The following is a 15,050-nucleotide window of genomic DNA, read 5'->3' on the forward strand; positions in this document are numbered from 1 at the left end:
CTATTGCCCTTGGTGTAAAAGAATCATAAAATCAGAATTCCAGAAACTCAAATTGGGAAAGAACTTCAAAGGTCATCTAGTCCAAGTCATCCATTCCTGACCCCAAATCCCCTAAATAATAAATAACATAGTTATCTGTTTTATCTGCTCCTTAAAGACCTCCAGTGAGAGGGAGCATATTACCTTACAATGCCCTCTTTTTGATACTTCTATTAGTAAATTTTGCTTGAAAACAAACCTAAATTTTGATGTTTGTAACTATATTATACATTTGCCATTACAAACTGCATTGTTTCCTATTCTGTTTTGTGAGGCTAGCAAAGTAAACTGAATTTCTTCATTTCTCAACTGGCTGCATTTCAGACTTCTCCATAATGCCCTAGAAGTTATTTTATCCTGGAAGATCACTTCAGCCTTAGAATTGACAGAATGATGCCCCCTCTGATCAAATGGTTCTTCCCATAACTTTCATTTCTTCATTTCTCATAAGGCTGTACATCATGCCCCTGCCACCACTTTTTTAGCATCTTTTTTTATATTTCCTTGCCCCATTAGAATGCAAGCTCCCTAAGGATAGGAACTATCTTTTTTTTTTTTTTTTTTTTTTGCTTGCATGGTACATAGCAAGCATTCGATGCTTGTTAATTAATTTCTCTTCCAGGTGACAGCCCTCCAAATACTTGAAAACATCTATCATATCTTCCTATCTAAATAAGTATGTCCAGTTGATTTAACATATCCTCATAGGAAATGAACTTGAGGCTACTGAAGGGTATGTATTTGTGTGTGGGTGGGTGGATGGGTGGGTGTTTATGACCATAGACACACTACTAGGAACATATACCAAAAATAAATCAGTGATTTTTAGAATAAATTTAATTGGTTTCATAGAACATTATAACAAAATAAAATAGCAAGTAGGCAAACTTGGGGAAAACAATAAGAAAAAAATACCTGAGTGTCAATGTACTGTACAATAAGAGCATGAAGTAAAAATTGTGTTGAAGTGACTGTATGGGGCAGCTAGGTGGTACAGTGGATAGAGCACCAGCCGTGAAGTCAGGAGGACCTGAGTTCAAATCTGGTTTGGGGAAAATATTGAGACACATGGAGAAATATGAAAAAGGTCCAGAAGACTGTAAAGAAAGGCTCAGAAAAATAAGAACAAAATTATGTGAACTGGCGGTTACTTGTCCTGATGATGACCAGAATAAAGGATTCAGATTACTGTATAACTTCCTTAAAATGAAGTGTTATGATATGGAAGAAATAACCATGTTTTTTTCCTATTGCGACTGAGACCAGAATATGGCTTCATGGGATCACCAGGGCTAGAAGATTCCTCAAAGGCCATCTTGTTAAATACTCTCATTTCACAAAATGAAGAAATTCAAGTTTAAAGAAGGTTAAATGACCTTCTCCCCTAAAGTTTCTCAGGGCCCTCTCTCCTCCCTCATCCTCTTATTAGAAGACCTTGCTTTATATTTCTAGAATCATGACCTCCAGGAGCTACCTGAAAAGGGATGATTAAGGGGTACAATGGCATGAAAGTACCCAAATGGTAAATGTCAGTCAAGGTGAAGAAGCATGAGATGTAGCCCTATCTGAATAAAGACAAGAACATCTTGCTAAAGAAAGTCAAGGAATTTGTTAGGAGCAGTGAATGACCCTTATGCCACTTTTGTCAAGATGGTACCACAAAGACTGCCTATGGCCAATTTTTCTCAACAGTAAAGTGGGAAGGGATGGGAGGTGGAATAGACTATTTGACCTCTGGAGTCTCATCTAGCTCTGAATCCCAGAGTTATTATCTATGATCCTGTAATTATTTTCTGAGACCATAGACACATAATCTTCATAAGCAAAATTATTTATGCAAGCTAACATCAGAGATGCTACCAAGAAGAAACCAATAGAGATAATGTACAAACTGTAAACAAAATTGAGAACATAGACTGCTATAACTCTGATAAAGAAACTGGTGATGAGAGGGGATTCCCCCAAAATTGGCTTAGGTTGCTGACCTGCTATTGTCCAATGGAGAGGGCAGACTGCCTTGTCCCTTTCTTGCAAACCAGAAAATAGGGTTGGGGGATTCAAGAAAGCAGAAGACAATACCTTCATTCTATTTGCCAAACCTCAAAACTTGCTCCAGGAGTTATGGCCTTAACAAATGCTTTTGATGTCCCATTTCCTCTTGGATTAAAGCAGACCAAGCCTCTTCAAGCACTTGGGATGGGTTGGGGAGGAGGGAAATAGACTGTATTTCCTTTTAATAATAGCCACTCCTATTCCCCTTCTTCCCCCAACCCACTTAGGCCCACCCCCCCTTTGTGCCACCAAATTCTTATTCTTCCTCACATAGGCTCTGTATTTGTTTTAGGTCTGTGTGTAAATGGAATATTGTAGAGATAGGCCCTCCAGCACACAGGATGGCTCCCCTCCCACTACTCTTTAGCCACTCATATGGATGCAGTGCCAGTAGAAGGAAAGTTCAATTTTTAAAAAGAAAGGGAGGAAAATATTCATTAAATTGAAGGAGAGACTGTGCCATTTTTCATCTTTGTAGTTCCAGTACTTTGCATGGCATCTTACACACAGTAGGCATTTGATAAATATATATTAAATTTAACTAAATCAAATCAAACATCTGGAAATAGAACACAGTGCTTAATATGACAATCTATTTTGGTTTTGGATGGTCCAAATATTTAGAAAGTCATTTTATATTTTGAGCTTAGACCTCCCTTGTTGTTACTTCCAAGCTGATACTTTGTATCAAGAGAGAAACACAATGCTGTATGCCAGCCCTTTATATATTTGAAGACCATGATGATGCCATTCCCCAAGTCCTCTCTTCTTCAGGCTAAATATCCCCACTTCCTTCAAAAATTTTTCAAATAGAATAGTTTCTACACCCCTCTCTTTTCTGATTACTTTCCACTAGTCACTCCAGTTCATCCATAATATCTCTTGAAATGTGGCTCCTGGAACTGACCACATTTGCCCAGTCTCAGTCACCCATCACCCATCACCCAAATGATTGACATTTGTCGACTTTTCATGCCCAGGTTAAGGAGAGGAAATGACTGGTTTCTCACACACCAAAATCTGGTAATTTTCTAAACAGGAGCTAAAGAAATGAGTAGACAGAATGTTAAGAAATATTAACAAAATTTTTGAAATTAGCCTGCAAGTAGAAAATGAGGTGAATATTTGATGTACTGTCATAACAGCAAATGGAATACAGCAGCTGTGACATGGTATGGGATAGGACTTAACGGGTCATTCTGAAATGCCTGGGAATGGTTAGCCACGAGCCTGCTACATGCAGTTTTTAATTGATTGATTTGAGTTTGTGGTCAGAAAATGACTGTGGGCTAAAGCTTATCTATAATTATCAGTAATCAGAACCAGACTTCTCTCCTCCTAATAGGCCAGGGCTTCTCTAGTATAGCAGACTCATGTGCTTTGGGGGGATTTTTGCTGCCAACACCTAATAGATTCCAATGGAATAACATGATACCAAGTGATCATGAGAAAAACAATAGAGGAAATTAACATGAGGGTACCTGGGGTACTTGATCCTTTGCTCATTTATTACCTTAATTATTTGGCTATTTTGAGACCAAGACAATTTGAGACGAATTTTGAACCTCTTACTTTGTCCCTACTTGACTGGTTTATTATAGATAAAGTCAAGTCAAAGGTTGAAACAAGGATGCATATAATTCAAACTGAAACTTCACTTATGCTTGAATTATTTGGGTAACCACAATAACTCAATTAAAACAAGAATTCTTAGTCTTTTTGTATGTCATGGTTTCTTTGGCCCTCTAGGAAAACCTATGGACCCCTTCTCAGAACTGTTTTCAAATAATGAAAGAAATGTTAAATTTGAGTTAAAATAAGTGAGGGAAAAAAAGATACGATTTTTCCCTACCCAAATTCCTTGACTCTTGAAATTCACAGGCCTAAGGTTAAGAATTCCTTCAATATTGTATTTTATAATTATAAAACACGTTATGTACATTTTTTAATTTAGGTTAGCAAGTAAGAGATGGAGACAAATCTTCTGCCCTCACTAGAGAAGAGATCTATAAGCATTTCTTGACTACTATGTGAAGAGATTAGAATTAGCTGGGAAAACATCAAGAAAGGTGATTTAGTAGGTAAGTGTATTATTGGAACCTATCACTGCCTTCCATTCCATTTATTTCCATTTAATTTCACAAATTTTTTATAGTATTTGTTTTTCCCAATTATGTCAAAATAATTTTAGCATTCATTTTAAAATTTGTTTTAAACTTAAATGCAAAATAAAAGAAAAAAATTCCATGTAAACACAGAATGAACATTCATTTTTACAGTATATTGAGTTTCAAATTTTTCTCCTCTCATGCCCCACCCCTCTTCCTAAAATGGTAGGCAATGTGATAAAAATTACATATATATGCTGTGATGTAAAACATATTTCCATATTAGTCATGGTTGTGAAAGAAAAAACAGATTAAAAGGAGAAAAAGCATGAAAAATAATAAAATTAATGAAAAAAAGTATGCTTTTGATCTGCAGAATCCATCAGTACTTTACTGCATGTAGATATCATTTTTGTGTGTGTGTGTGTGAGTCCTTTGTACATCCTGGATCTTTGTGTTATTGAAAAGACTTAAATCATTCATAGTTGATCGTCACACAAGGTTGCTGATGTATTTGATATTTTCATGGTTCTGCTCATTTCACTTTGCATCGCTTCATACCAATCTTTTCAAGTTTTTGTAAAATCAGCTTATTCATCATTTCTTATTGCACAATAGTGCATATAACAAAGCTTGTCTAGCCATTTCCCAACTGATGGACATCTGCTCAATTTTCAATATTTTGCCACTATGAAAAGGTTCACTATAACTATTTTAGCATGTGTAGGTTCTCTCCCCTTTTTATGATTTCTTAGGAATACCTAGTAGTGATATTGCTAGGTCAAAGGGTATGTACCATTTGTTTATTCTTTAGGAACAGTTACAAATTGTTCTCCAGAATGGTTAGATCAGTATTGTGAACTGATCCACAGTGCATTAGTGTCCCAATTATCCCACATCCTCTCCAATATTTATCATTTCCATATTTTGTTAAGTAGCCATTCTGATAGATGTAAAGTGGTACCTTAGGACTGTTTTAATTTGAATGTCTTTAATCAAAAGTGACTTAGAGCTTTCTTCAAATACTTATAGACAGTTTTTGTTTCTTCATCTAAAAAGTGTCTATTCATTTCTTTTGACCAAATGTCAATAGGAGAATGACATGTTCTTATAAATTTGATTCAGTTCTCTATATTTGGGAAAATAGATCTTGATCAGAAACTTGTAATAAAGATCATTTCTCAGCTTTCTACTTTCCATCTAATATTGGTTGCAATGATTTTGTTTGTATAAAAGTTTTTAATTTAATAAAATCAAAATTATCTATTTTACATTTTGTAATGCTATACCTTAACCATGAATTCTCCGCTTCTCCATAGATTTGACAGATAAACTATTCCTTGCTCTTAGAATTTGCTACAGGTGTCACCCTTTATGTCTAAATCATGTACCCATTTGGTCCATATTTTGCTATATAGGGTGAGATTTGGGTCTATAGCTAGTTTTTGCCCTATTGTTTTCTAGCTTTCCCAGCAAATAATGAGTTCTTATCACAAAGGCTGGAGTCTTTGAGTCTATCAAATACAAAGTTGCTATGGTCATGTACTACTGTGTTTTATGTACCTAATATATTACACTAATTTGCCTATTTCTTAGCCAGTAAGATGATTATTGCTTTATAATATAGTTTGAGATCTGATATTGCTAGGCCACCTTGCTTTATATTTTTTCATTAATTCCCTTGAAATTCATATCCTTTTATTTTCCCAGATGAATTTTTGTTTTCTTCTATCTCTATCAAATATTTTTTTTGGTAGTTTGATTGGTATAACACTGAATGAGTAAGTTGTCTTAAGTAGAAATTTCATTTTTATTATATTGGTTTGTCCTACCTATGAACAATTAATATTTTTCCCATAGTTTAATCTGACTTTATTTGTGTGAAATTGTTTTATAATTATGGTCATATAATTCCTGAATTTCTCTTGACATTTAGACTTCTAATTATTTTATATTTTAAATGGCATTTCTTAATCTCTTGTTGCTGGGCTTTTTTGGTCATATAAATAAATGCCTATGATTTTTGTGATTTTATTTTTTATCCCACAACTTTGCTAAAGTTGTTAATTGTTTCAAATAGTTTTTTTTAAGTTGATTCTCTAGGATTCTCTAAATATACCATCATATCATCTGCAAAGAGTGATAATTTTGTTTCCTCAATGCCTTTTAGTGGTGATAATGGGCATCCTTATTTTATCCTCAGTCTTATCAGGAAGGCTTATAGCTTATCCTCATTACAAATAATGCTTGTTGATTATTTTAGATACTACTTATTATTTTAAGGAATGCTCCCTTTATTCCTAGGTCTCTAATCTTTTTAATAGGAATGAATGCCATATTTTGTCAAAAGGTGTTTTTTTTTTTCAGCATCCATTGAGGCAATCATATAATTTCTGTTGGTTTTGTTCTTAATATGGTAATTTGTGTTGATAGCTTTCCAAAATTTGTTTTGGGATGTTACTTTATGGTTGTTTGGAAGTGAATATGGAAGAATTACAGCAATTTACTGCTTCCTCTGCCATTTAGGCTCCCATATTTCAACCAATCTTAATTACCTATAGTCTAGCCATGTACTACTTGCTTCTGACACATAGTGCATCATCCTTCCCATTTCTATTCCTTCACACTGACTGTAAATGAAATTAAAAAAGAAATTTAAATGAATGTTTCATAAATGAAATATTCTCTCTCCTCATCTTGGCCTCTAAGAACCTCTAGTTTCCTTCAAGACTCAACTCAAATACCACTTTTTGTAGCAAAAACACTTTTCCTGGTCATTTCAGCTGCCAGTTCCTTTTAATAAATTACCTTATCCTTTCTTCCTACATGTCATAAATAATTATATATGTAAACTTGTCTCCTCCATTAGAATGTAAACCCTTTGAAAGAAAAAAACTTTTTAAACTTTGTATCTCTAGCATTGAGCACAGAGATTAACACATAGTAGATGCTTAACAAATTCGGGTTGATTTGTAGGTCCATTTTAGAGCAGCATACTAGGCATTTGGATAGAGACAAAGGGTGAGGTAATCCCTGTCCTGAGGAAGTTTATATTCTGATCCTTATTGAAAAATCTTTCTAAAATGCTTAAACAAGCACTTGCCCTTTCAAACCTTTTTATTCCATTTTTTTGTAAACTCTCAATCCATTGCCTTCAAGGGTTGCCAAATCCTCCAGCCTGGACCCTAATTGGGGTATGCTTTTTTTCAGGAATTAGCTCTAATTTTAATCTGAACAAAGCTTACCTGTTATATACCCCATTCTCTCAACACCATGCTACACCTTCTAGAAAGAATATCTTTGCTCAAAAGCATGAATTTAGACATAATTTGGAATTACAGTATGATGGAAAATTAGTGGGAAAGTTTTTTTTTTTAAATCAAACATATTTAAGCCCCTTTCCCATCATACCTACTTTTCTTATATGTAAGGGTATCGCTGGTAATAGGTATTGTGATAAGACGCAAAACAAATAGTGGAGAAATAGTTACTATAACTTAGGAACATAGAGCTGAGCTGAAGCACAGGAATATCATTCCCAATTGTTGTTGTTGGTTTTCCTTTGTTCTCAAAGAGGATCAATGACATCAGGAGGGGGATATCTTTACATGCAAGGAACTGAATTTAAGTAACACAAGCTATGCAAAGTCACCCATCTCATTATCTTCTCCAGAGTTATTGGAATCCAGTGGCAAGACATAGGTCAAGATGACTGCCAATGGTCCCCATCATTTCCAATAAATTCATAAGTAAGGAGGAGGAGTAGGTGGCACGGTGGGTAGAGCACCTGGTCCTGAAGTCAGGAAGAACTGAGTTCAAATCCAGATTCAGATACTTCTTAGCTGTGTGATTCTAAGAAAGACACTTAACCCTGTTTGCCTCAGATTCTTTAAATGAATTAGAGAAGGAAAGAGCAAAGCACTCCAGAATCACTGCCAAGAAAACCCCAAATGGGGTCACAAAGGGTTGGACAAGATTGAAACCACTGAGTAACAACAAGGAGGGAGGAAGTAAGGATTGTTGAATACAGTCTCTATTTTAGGACCTATTTCTCCCTGCTTCAAAAATACAATGACATACCTTTGTCATGTGATAAAACCACATGCCATACAAGTAACAACACCAGGCCTCAAGAAAGATTATGTGGTATAACACAGGACCCACAAAATTACTATTACATAACAAAAATTTAGAAGAGAAATTATCTCAGAGATCATCTAGTTCACCCTACCTCTCCCCCTTCTTCTTCTTGCTCTTTTTTTTTTTTAAACAAAATAGGAAACTGAGTTCAAGAGAGGGAAAGTTATATACATGCTATAATAGGCTAAGTTACCAAATTAAGCTAGTACTTCAAGTTCAAGTTTAGAACAAAAGGAAACACTTATAATAATCTAAGCATTAACAAAAGGAAGTTTACTTTGCTATAGTTGGAGAAGGAATATTCAGCTCAAGATACAATTCCTGGATGTTAGAACATCCACTGAGTACAGCAGTGACAGTGTTACACACTGTGGTTTGCTAACAAAGCCCAAAATCAAGACCAACTTCCCAGCTGGAATTACTCACAATTTTTTGTATTTAGGTAACCAGGAAGTGATATAAAAGCCTTAATTCTATGAGCAAAAGTAAGCCTCAAGGTCAGTTACAGTACTTTTTAAGGAAAAAAAGTTAAATCTATCTCAAAAGACAGAGGACTTTAGTCACACGAACTACTAACACACATGGTCACACAGCTAGAGCTAGGCCTATAATTGATCTAAATTGATGAATCCTTAGTCCTATACTTGGGGTAACTAGATTGATGGCACAGTAGATAGTGTGCCAGGAATGAAGTCAGGAAGAATCATCCTCATGAGTTCAAATGTGGTCTCAGACACATATTAGCTATGTGATCCATAACAAGTCACTGTTTGCCTCAGGTTACTCATCTGTAAAATTAGTGGGAGAAGGACATGGCAAGCCAATACAGTATCTTTGCTAAGAAAACTTAAATATGATCCCAAAAAGTTGAATACAATTGGAAATGAATAAACAATTTAAGTCCTATATTTCTTCTACTATCCCACAATACCTCTTAATTTCTTACAGATCACAAATTTCATTATCTGCCTAGAGGTGGTTAGGTGGCACAGTGCACAGAATCCTCGATTTGAAGTCAGGAAGACCTGAATTCAAATCTAGCACCAGATTTTTACTAGCTGTGTCATTTAAGCTGTCTACTTCAGTTTTGTCATATGTGAAAATGGGTCTAATAAATAACACCTACTTCTCAAGGTTACTATGACAGAAAAAATGAGAAAGCATTTATAAAAGTGCATTCTAAAATTTAAAACATTACATAAATGCTGTCATTTATTATCATTTATTAGAAGGCAGCTAGATGACTTACTGGATAGAGCACCAGGCTCGCTGTCAGGAAAACAAGTTCTCATCTGGCCTCAGACACTTATCACTTATTCTCAGCAACTCATTTAATCTTGCTTTCTTTAATCCAATGGCAAATGAAATGACAAACCACTCCAGTATCTTTGCCAAGAAAACTCCATGGACAGTGTGGTCCTCAAGGTCATGAAGAGTTAGCTACAATTGAATGACTGAGCAACATTATCATTCCTTACCTTTATTTTGTCTGACAAAGTCATCAAATGTAGGAATTTCTTTTCCAAAGAGACAATTTGTTATTGAGATTATTTAGAAAACAAAATACTTAATTGAATTGTGATATCATAATTATGAATGTTTCCTTCAAATATGCAAAACTGTCCAGCCTTTCTCATCCTCCAAGACTCTTGTCCAAATTATCCTATCAGTTTACTACAATGATTCCACCCATTAGGGATCTTTTTTTTTTTTAATTCTGCCTTTGCAGTATAATATATGAGTTATTGTCTATCATATATCACTTACTCTCAGTACCTAAGACCTATTTTTTTTAATCACAAATTTTTTGAGGATTTTTATTCTGGTCCTTCTGTGTAATTTCTTATTTTCTATGTCCTCCATTCAGTTTACTCCCACCATACATCTTTGTATTGCACTATAAGGTGAACTCAATTTTAATTCTTCAGAGATTGTAATATTTCATATCTCAGAACAATAAAATAATAGTCATAGAGTCAATATTCTTATTAAATGATGTGTCTTAGTTTCAGGGGAAAGTTTGGAGGCATTGAAGAAGCACTACAATATCCCACAGCCAATTCAGCCTGCTCTCATCCTACTCAATTGGATTATTTCTCTACAATATCAATATTTATCCGAGGTATATATCTTGAGAGTTTTATAAGTTCCCCATATAACGACATGAAATAATTTGAAAATAGGCATTCTTCTTCCACTTAATTTTTCCTGTGTTCATGTTTTGATCAAAATTTTTTTTGGTAATTATGGACCTCATCCAAGAGGTTCTATAACATTCTGGGGGTTGATAAAATTAGTACAGTTGCATTTGCAAACAGGAAAATCTGGAAGATCAACATCCAGATTCATAGAGAATTCTTTTTAAGAAGAGACCAATTGATTTCCAGGGGTGGAGCCAAGAAGTTCCAGGGGTAGAGCCAAGATGGCGGAGATGACATACATTTCTCTCTGATCTTCTCTACAACCCTTACACTAATTACAAATCCAGTCTCAGAATCAGCTATGGACTGGCAGAACCCACAAATATTGAGAATGCAACAAATTATCAGCAGAAGATAATTTCAAAGATCACCAGAAAAGATCTGTTTCAATTGGAAATGGGAAGGAAGAAGTAAAACACAAACAGCTGAGTACAAACACCAATGCAGACAGCACAGAGTATCAAGGTGGTACAAACTCTACATAGCAGAGAATCTGCAGGGAGGAATCTACAGGAATCTACCGCAGTGTTGGCCACTCTGCCCTGATTGCAAGCCAGTAGATCAGCAGAGAAGTTATAAAACATCCAACACAAACACAAAAGATCAATAGTGAGCCCCAAAACATCAGAATCTTATGGACTTGGCCATGCTAACTCAGCACCGGGAGTGAATCAGCACTGACCCAGTGCAACTGTGGTAGCTTGGAAAACCTGCTCTGCCCTAAAGGCAGATCTTAACTTTTTATAAACAATGAGTAAGAAAGTAAAGAGGACTCTGACAATAGACAGCTTCTATGGCAAAAAAGAAGAACAGATTTCAAACCTAGGAGACTAAAGCCAGATTGTCTCCAGATGAAGCCCCAAAAGGGCCAGGCGAAAATAGACCAAAAAGAAATTGGAAACTAAATAATCCCATCCTAAAGAATGAATGGGTAAAACAGCAAATCATAGACACAACCAATAATTTCATCCAAAAGAATGACAATAATAAGACAACATACCAAAATTTGTGGGATGCACCCAAACAGTAAAAAGGGTAAATTTTATATCACTACATGCTTACTTGTATTAAATAGAGAAAGAAAATCAATAAATTGGGCTTGTAACTAAAAAAAAGATAGAACAATAACACATTAAAAACCCCCACTCAAATACCAAACTTGAAATTCTAAAAATAAAAGGAGAGATCAATAAAATTAAAACTAAAAAAATCAATTGAATAAATAAATAAAACTAAGAGTTGGTTTTATGAAAAAACCAACAAAATAGACAAACCTTTAGTTAATTTAATCAGAAGAAGGAAAGGGGAAAATCAAATTGTTAGTCTCAAAAATGAAAAGGGAGAAGTATCCACCAACGAAGAGGCAACTAGAGCAGTTGTCAGGAATTACTTTGCCCAACTTTATGCCAATAAATTTGACAACCTAAGTAAAATGGAGAAATACCTACAAAAATACAGATTGCCCAGATTAACAGAAGAAAAAATAAATTATTTGAATAGTCCTATTTTAGAAAAAAGAAATAGAATAAGCTATTAATCAGCTCCCTAAGACAAAATCCCCAGAACCACATGGATTTACATGTGAATTCTACCAAACATTTAAAGAACAATTAACTCCAATACTATATAAATTATTTGAGAAAATAGGGAATGAAGGACTCCTACCAAATTCCTTTTATGACACAGATGTGGTACTGATACCTAAACCAGGTAAGACAAAAAACAGAGAAAGACCAATTGTTAGTCTTCCTAATGAATATTGATGTAAAAATCTTAAATAAAATATTAGCAAAGAGATTACAAATAATCATCCCCAGGCTAATAAACCATGACCAAAATTATACCAGGAATGCAGGGCTGGTTCAATATTAGGAAAACTATCAGGATAATTGGCTATATCAATAACCAAATTTGGAAAAACCATATGATTATCTCAACAGAAACAGAAAAAGCATTTGATAAAATCCAACACCCATTCCTATTAAAAAACACTAGAGAGTATAGGAATAAATAGACTCTTCCTTAAAATAGTCAGTAGCATCTATTTAAATCCATCAGCAAGCATCATATGTAATGGGAATAAACTAAATCAATTCCCTATAAGATCAGGGGTGAAACAAGGTTGCCCACTATCACCATTGTTATTCAATATTGTATCAGAAATGTTAGCCTTGGCAATAAGAGAAGAAAAAGAAATTAAAGGAATTAGAGTAGACAATGAGAAAACCAAATTATCACTCTTTGCAGATATGATGATATATTTAAAGAACCCCAGAGAATCAACTAAAAAGCTCTTAGAAATAATCCACAACTTTAGCAAAGTTGCAGGATACAAAATAAATCCACATAAATCATCAGCATTCTTATACATCACTAGCAAAATCCTCAACAAGAGATATGAAGAGAAATTCCATTTAAAATAACTTGATAATATAAAATATTGGGGAATTTATCTGCCAAGGGAAAGTCAGAAACTATATAATAAAAACTACAAAACACTTTCCACACAAATAAAGTCAGATCTAAGCAATTGGAAAAATATCAAGTGCTCATAGATAGGTTGAGCGAATATAATAATGACAATAATCCCTAAACTAATCTATTTAGTTAGTGCTATACCAATCAAACTCCCAAAAAACTATTTTACTGAACTAGAAAAAATAATGACAAAATTCATCTGGAAGAACAAAAGGTCAAGAATCTCAAACGAATTAATGAAGGGAAAAGCAAATGAAGGTGGCCTAGCTGTACCACATCTAAAACTATATTATAAAACAGTGGTCATTTGGTACTGACTAAGAAATAGAGAAGTTGATCAGTGGAATAGCTTAGGTTCAGAGAACAAAATAGGCAATGACTAAAACAATCTAGTATTTGATAAACCCAAAGGCCCCAGATTTTGGGATAAGAATTCACTATTTGACAAAGGCATAGACCCACACCTAACACTGCGTACCAAGATAAGGTTGAAATGGGTATAAAGAATGATACTATAAACAAATTAGAAGAACATGGAATTGTTTACCTCTCAGACTTGTGGAAGAAGAAGGAATTTCTGACCAAAGAAGAACTAGAGATCATTATTGATCATTAAAATAAGTAACTTTGATTATATTAAGTTAAAAAGTTTTTGTACAAACAAAACTAGTTCAGACAAGATTAAGAGGGAAGCAATAAACTAGGAAAACATTTTTAAATCCAAAGGATCTGATAAACGAGTCATTTATAGAGATTATATAGAGAATTGACTCAAATATAGAGTCAATTCTCTTTATATTATATAGAGAACATGTAGAGAGAGAATTGACTCAAATTTATAATAGTTCAAGCCATTCTCCAATTGATAAATGGTCAAAGGATATGAACAGACAATTTTCAGATGAAGAAATTGGAACTATTTGTAGCCACATGAAAAGGTGCTACAAATCACTATTGATCAGAGAAATGAAAATTAATACTTCTCTGAGATACCACTACACATCTGTCAGATTAGCCAAGATGACAGGAAAAGATAATGATGAATGTTGGAGGGAAAACTGGGATACTGATGCATTGTTGGTGGAATTGTGAACAAATCCAACCATTCTGGAGAGCAATTTGGAACTATGCTCAAAAAATTATCCAACTGTGAATACCCTTCAATGCAACAGTGTTTCTGCTGGGCTTATATCCCAAAGAGATTTTAAAGGAGGGAAAGGGACCCACATGTTCAAAAATGTTTCAGATGATCCAAACTAGTTCCACTTGTATAGTGATAAAGAAAGCCATCTACACCCAGAGAGAGAACCATGGGGACAGAGTGTAGAACACAATATAGCATTCTGACTCTTTCTGTTGTTATTTGCTTGCATTTTATTTTCTTTCTCAGTTTTTCTTTTTCTTCCTTCTTGATCTAATTTTTCTTGTGCAATAAAATAACTATATGCAGATATATATATATATATATATATATGTATATATATTGGATCTAACATGTATTTCAACATATTTAACATGTATTGGACTACCTGTCAGCTAGGGGTGGGATAGGGGGAAGGAACAGGAAATTTGGAATAAAAAGTTATCCAAGGGTCAGTGTTGGAAAAATCACCTATGCCTATGCTTTGTAAATAAAAAGCTTTAATAATAATGATTAAAAAAAAAAAAAGAATAGACCAATCACTGAATCTTTTTCACAACAGTGGTTCTCTCTCTCTCTCTCCTCTCTCTCTCTCTCCTCTCTCTCTCTTTCTCTCTCTCTCTCTCTCTCTCTCTCTCTCTCTCTCTCTCTCTTTCTGTCTCTCTCTCTCTCTCTCTCTCTCTCTCTCTCTCTCTCTCTCTCTCTCTCTCTCTCTCTCTCTTTCTGTCTCTGTCTCTGTCTCTGTCTCTCTTTCACACACACACACACATCATAGCAATGAGGGATAGTAAGTTCTAAAAGTGAGCTCTAGTCTAATGCTCAAGATCTTTTTTTTAATATTCCTTGGCTCCTGATATTTTAGGTCATAGGTACAATCAAGAACAACTATAT

The sequence above is a fragment of the Sarcophilus harrisii genome, chromosome 4 (genome assembly GCF_902635505.1).
Source record: "Sarcophilus harrisii chromosome 4, mSarHar1.11, whole genome shotgun sequence".
Lineage (NCBI taxonomy): Eukaryota > Metazoa > Chordata > Mammalia > Dasyuromorphia > Dasyuridae > Sarcophilus > Sarcophilus harrisii.